Genomic DNA, 6,000 nt, shown 5'->3' on the forward strand with positions numbered 1-6,000 from the left:
GGATAAACTCAGTTGAGTTGTTGGGGTTCAGAGATACCATCTGTTCAATCTATTTTTCAAACAATTTGTTTTAATGCCTTATTATGTCTCATATCCCACTCACAATAAAAATATAGGAGATTTCTTTATGTAAAAACAATTTTTATAACAACTTAATTAAAACCCAGAATATGACGTTTAGCTCAGACATGATAAAATTCAGTTCAGTTCAGTTCAGATGCTCAGTTGTGTCTGACTCATTGTGACCCCCTGGACTGCAGCACACCAGGCTTCCCTGTCCATCATCAACTCCTGGAGCTTGCTCAGACTCATCTCCATCGAGTCGGTGATGCCATACAACCATCTCATGCCCTGTCGTCCCCTTCTCCTTCTGCCTTCAGTCTTCCCCAGCATCAGGGCCTTTTCCAATGAGTCAGTTCTTTGCATTAGGTGGCCAAAGTATTGGAGTTTCATCTTCAGCATCAGTCCTTCCAATGAATATTCAGGACTGATTTCTTTTTGGATTGAAATCAGTCTCCTTATTAAGTAGACAGAAACTAGTGTTTAACTTTTACTCTGTTTCCTTTCACTGACTGAAGAATGAGTTTCTAACTGTTATACCATGCTGCTGTGAATCTTGTATTTTCTGTACTACATGATAATGTTCAAGTCACATTTCTACTTCCACTTTTCATCAAAGAGGTTGTTTTAAGAAGAGACCTGACACTGGTATACTAGAACATGTGTGCTAAGGTGCTTCAGTCATGTCCAACTCTGCAACCCCATGGACTGTAACCCACCAAGCTCCTCTGTCCATGGGATTCTCCAGGCAAGAATACTGGAGTAGGTTGCTGTTTCCTTCTCCAACTGGAACATAGGATGTAAACTTAAATAATATTCTTTTTCTTACTTAAATGATATCTTAAATGACTAGGTAGGATCTCTCTTAACCGTGTTCAGAATACTATGAATATTTACAAAGGATTAAAAAATACTTGTATTCAAAATATTGAATTACTTCATTAGGCTTTGTATTATTTTCCTATGACTGCTATAAAAAATTACCACAAACCTGCTGACTTGAACACTAGAAATATATTCTTTCACAGTTTGGAAGACATAAGTGTGAAATCAAGGTGTCAGTAGAACCACAGTTCTAGAGATAAATCCTTGATTCCCTCTTCTAGATTCTTGTGGCTTTGGGTATTCCTTGGTTTGTGGCTACATAAATCTAATCTCTACCTCCATTATATACAGGGAATAAATCATACTTGATGATTTTGTATGATTCTTTTAATGCCTTGTTGGATTAGATTTGCTAATATTTTATTGAGGATTTTTCATCTATGTTTATGAGAAACATTGACCTGTATTTTCCTTTTTTGTAAGGTCTTCATGTGGTTTTCATGTTAAGGTAATGCTAGCCTCATTGAATAAGTTAAGAAGAATTTCCTCTGCTTTTATTTTCTGAAATAGGAATATACAGGATTATTTCTTTCTTAAATGTTTCATAGAATTCACCAGTGAATTCATCTGGGCCTGAATTTTGGGAAAAGTTATTGTTATCAGTTCAGTTATTTGAAAAGGTGTTGTCCTATTTATATTTTCTATATATCCTTGTTGATATAGTTGAGCTATTTCAAATCCCAGAAGATGATGCTGTGAAAGTGCTGCACTCACTATGCCAGCAAATTTGGAAAACTCAGCAGTGGCCACAGGACTGGAAAAGGTCAGTTGTCATTCTGATCCCAAAGAAAGGCAATGCCAAAGAATGCTCAAACTACCGCACAATTACACTCATCGCACATGCTAGTAAAGTAATGCTCAAAATTCTCCAAGCCAGGCTTCAGCAATATGTGAACTGTGAACTTACAGATGTTCAAGCTGGTTTTAGAAAAGGCAAAGGAGCCAGAGATCAAATTGCCAACATCTGCTGGATCACGGAAAAAGGAAGAGAGTTCCAGAAAAACATCTATTTCTGCTTTATTGACTATGCCAAAGCATTTGACTGTGTGGATCACAATAAACTGTGGAAAATTCTGAAAGAGATGGGAATACCAGAACACCTGATCTGCCTCTTGAAAAATCTGTAGGCAGGTCAGGAAGCAACACTTAGAACTGGACATGGAACAACAGGCTGGTTACAAATAGGAAAAGGAGTACGTCAAGGCTGTATATTGTCACCCTGCTATTTAACTTATATGCAGAGTACATCATGAGAAACTCTGGGCTGGAAGAAGCACAAGCTAGAATCAAGATTTCCGGGAGAAATATCAATAACCTCAGATATGCAGATGACCCCACCCTTATGGCAGAAAGTGAAGAGGAACTAAAAAGCCTCTTGATGAAAGTGAAAGAGGAGAGTGAAAAAGTTGGCTTAAAGCTCAACATTCAGAAAATGAAGATCATGGCATCTAGTCCCACCACTTCACAGCAAATAGATGGGGAAACAGTGGGAACAGTGGCAGACTTTATTTTCTTGGGGTCCAAAATCACTGCAGATGGTGATTTTAGCCATGAAATTAAAAGACGCTTACTCCTTGGAAGGAAAGTTATGACCAACCTGGACAGTATATTAAAAAGCAGAGACATTACTTTGCCAACAAAGGTTCATCTAGTCAAGGCTATGGTTTTTCCAGTGGTCATGTATGGATATGAGAGTTGGACTGTAAAGAAAGCTGAGCACCAAAGAATTGATGTTTTTGAACTGTGGTGTTGGAGAAGACTCTTGAGAGTCCCTTGGACTGCAAGGAGATCCAACCAGTCGATTCTGAAGGAGATCAGTCCTGGCTGTTCTTTGGAAGGACTGATGCTAAAGCTGAAACTCCAATACTTTGGCTACCTGATGTGAAGAGTTGACTCATTGGAAAAGACTCTGATGCTGGGAGGGATTGGGGGCAGGAGGAGAAGGGGACGACAGAGAATGAGATGGCTGGATGGCATCACTGACTCGATGGACATGAGTTTGGGTGAACTCCGGGAGTTGGTGATGGACAGGGAGGCCTGGCATGCTGGGATTCATGGGGTTGCAAAGAGTCGAACATGACTGAGCGACTGAACTGAACTGATATATCCTTGTGTGAGTGTTGGCACTTTAGGTCTTTAAGGGAATTGACTTTCAAAAACATCGCTCAGTTGTTTCTGACTCTTTTCGACCCCAAGGACTATACAGTCCCTGGAATTTTCCAGGCCAGAATATTAGCGTGGGCCACTGTTCCCTTCTCTAGGGGATCTTCCCAACCCAAGGATTTAATGCAGGTCTCCCACATTGCAGGTGATTCTTTACCAGCTGAGCCACCAGGGAAGCCCTCTTTTAATCTAAGTTATCTAATTTGTGGATATAAATTAGTTTGTTATACTCCTTTATTATATTTTTAGTGTCTATTGAATCAGTAGTGCTAGCCTCTCCTTTATTTCTAGTAATTTGTGTCTTCTCTCTTCTTGGTTAGCTTGGCAAAAATTTGCATTTCCTCACATGCTATAGTTTGAGAGTTCCTGTCATAGACCCTTTTGGAGCAAAAGTTTATGTTTCGGTGAAAACATTTTGAAATAATACAATTTAAATGAGGTTAACATTAGAGTTTATGAATTGTTCTGCCCCTTGCTCCTTGCCCTCCTACTGATAGATTTCTTTTCCATTTTTCATTCCCTAGTTCCTTGTAAATAGCTTTGTTTAAAGAAACATTCACTCCATTTCCTAAGATATGAATACTACTCCTTGTTTTCAGGCTTCATTTAATGGGGGCTAGTAATTAGGCACCCTTCCAGAGTTTAGTTTCCTTGTCAGCTGTTAGACTTCTTTTCTTATGAAATAATAAAATACATTCTGCTATTTTAATATAAACTCAACTGTCTTTGTAAACAGCAACTTCATTAGCTTCAGATCAGATCAGATCAGTCGCTCAGTCGTGTCCGACTCTTTGCGACCCCATGAATTGCAGCACGCCAGGCCTCCCTGTCCATCACCAACTCCCGGAGTTCACTGAGACTCACATCCATCGAGTCAGTGATGCCATCCAGCCATCTCATTCTCTTTCGTCCTCTTCTCCTCCTGCCCCCAATCCCTCCCAGCATCAGAGTCTTTTCCAATGAGGCAACTCTTCGCATGAGGTGGCCAAAGTACTGGAGTTTCAGCTTTAGCATCATTCCTTCCAAAGAAATCCCAGGGCTGATCTCCTTCAGAATGGACTGGCTGGATCTCCTTGCAGTCCAAGGGACTCTCAAGAGTCTTCTCCAACACCACAGTTGAAAAGCATCAATTCTTCGGCGCTCAGCCTTCTTCACAGTCCAACTCTCACATCCATACATGACCACTGGAAAAACCATAGCCTTGACTAGACAGACCTTTGTTGGCAAAGTAATGTCTCTGCTTTTGAATATGCTATCTAGGTTGGTCATAATTTCCCTTCCAAGGAGTAAGCATCTTTTCATTTCATGGCTGCAGTCACCATCTGTAGTGATTTTGGAGCCCAGAAAAATAGTCTGACACAGTTTCCACTGTTTCCCCATCAATTTCCCATGAAGTGATGGGACCGGATGCCATGATCTTCGTTTTCTGAATATTGAGCTTTAAGCCAACTTTTTCACTCTCCTCTTTCACTTTCATCAGGAGGCTTTTGAGTTCCTCTTCACTTTCTGCCATATGGGTGGGGTCATCTGCATATCTGAGGTTATTGATATTTCTCCTGGCAATCCTGATTCCAGCTTGTGTTTCTTCCAGTCCAGCATTTCTCATGATGTACTCTGCGTATAAGTTAAATAAACAGGGTGACAATATATAGCCTTGACGTACTCCTTTTCCTATTTGGAACCAGTCTGCTGTTCCATGTCCAGTTCTAACTGTTGCTTCCTGACCTGCATACAAATTTCTCAAGAGGCAGATCAGGTGGTCTGGTATTCCCATCTCTTTCAGAATTTTCCACAGTTTATTGTGATCCACACAGTCAAAGGCTTTGGCATAGTCAATAAAGCAGAAATAGATGTTTTTCTGGAACTCTTGTGCTTTTTATATGATCCAGCGGATGTTGGCAATTTGATCTCTGGTTCCACTGCCTTTTCTAAAACCAGCTTGAACATCAGGAAGTTCATGGTTCACATATTGCTGAAGCCTGGCTTGGAGAATTTTGAGCATTACTTTACTAGTGGGTGAGATGAGTACAATTGTGAGGTAGTTTGAGCATTCTTTGGCATTGCCTTTTTTTGGGATTGGAATGAAAACTGACCTTTTCCAGTCCTGTGGCCACTGCTGAGTTTTCCAAATTTGCTGGCATATTGAGTGCAGCACTTTCACAGCATCATCTTTCAGGATTTGGAATAGCTCAACTGGAATTCCATCACCTCCACTAGCTTTGTTCGTGGTGATGCTTTCTAAGGCCCACTTGACTTCACATTCCAGGATGTCTGGCTCTAGGTCAGTGATCTCACCATCGTGATTATCTTGGTCGTGAAGATCTTTTTAGTACAGTTTTCTGTGTATTCTGCCATCTCTTCTTAATATCTTCTGCTTCTGTTAGGTCCATACCATTTCTGTCCTTTATCAAGCTCATCTTTGCATGAAATGTTCCTTTTGTATCTTTGATTTTCTTGAAGAGATCCCTAGTCTTTCCCATTCTGTTGTTTTCCTCTATTTCTTTGCACTGATTGCTGAAGAAGACTTTCTTATCTTTCCTTGCTATTCTTTGGAACTCTGCATTCAGATGTTTATATCTTTCCTTTTCTCCTTTGCTTTTTGCTTCTCTTCTTTTCACAGCTATTTGTAAGGCCTCCCCAGTCAGCCATTTTGCTTTTTTGCATTTCTTTTCTATGGGAATGGTCTTGATCCCTGTCTCCTGTACAATGTTACAAACCTCATTCCATAGTTCATCAGGCACTTTGTCTATCAGATCTAGGGCCTTAAATCTATTTCTCACTTCCACTGTATAATCATAAGGGATTTGATTTAGGTCATACCTGAATGGTCTAGTGTTTTCCCTACTTTCTTCAATTTAAGTCTGAATATGGCAATAAGGAGTTTATGTTCTG

Source organism: Bos javanicus, chromosome 17 (assembly GCF_032452875.1).
Source record: "Bos javanicus breed banteng chromosome 17, ARS-OSU_banteng_1.0, whole genome shotgun sequence".
Taxonomy (NCBI): domain Eukaryota; kingdom Metazoa; phylum Chordata; class Mammalia; order Artiodactyla; family Bovidae; genus Bos; species Bos javanicus.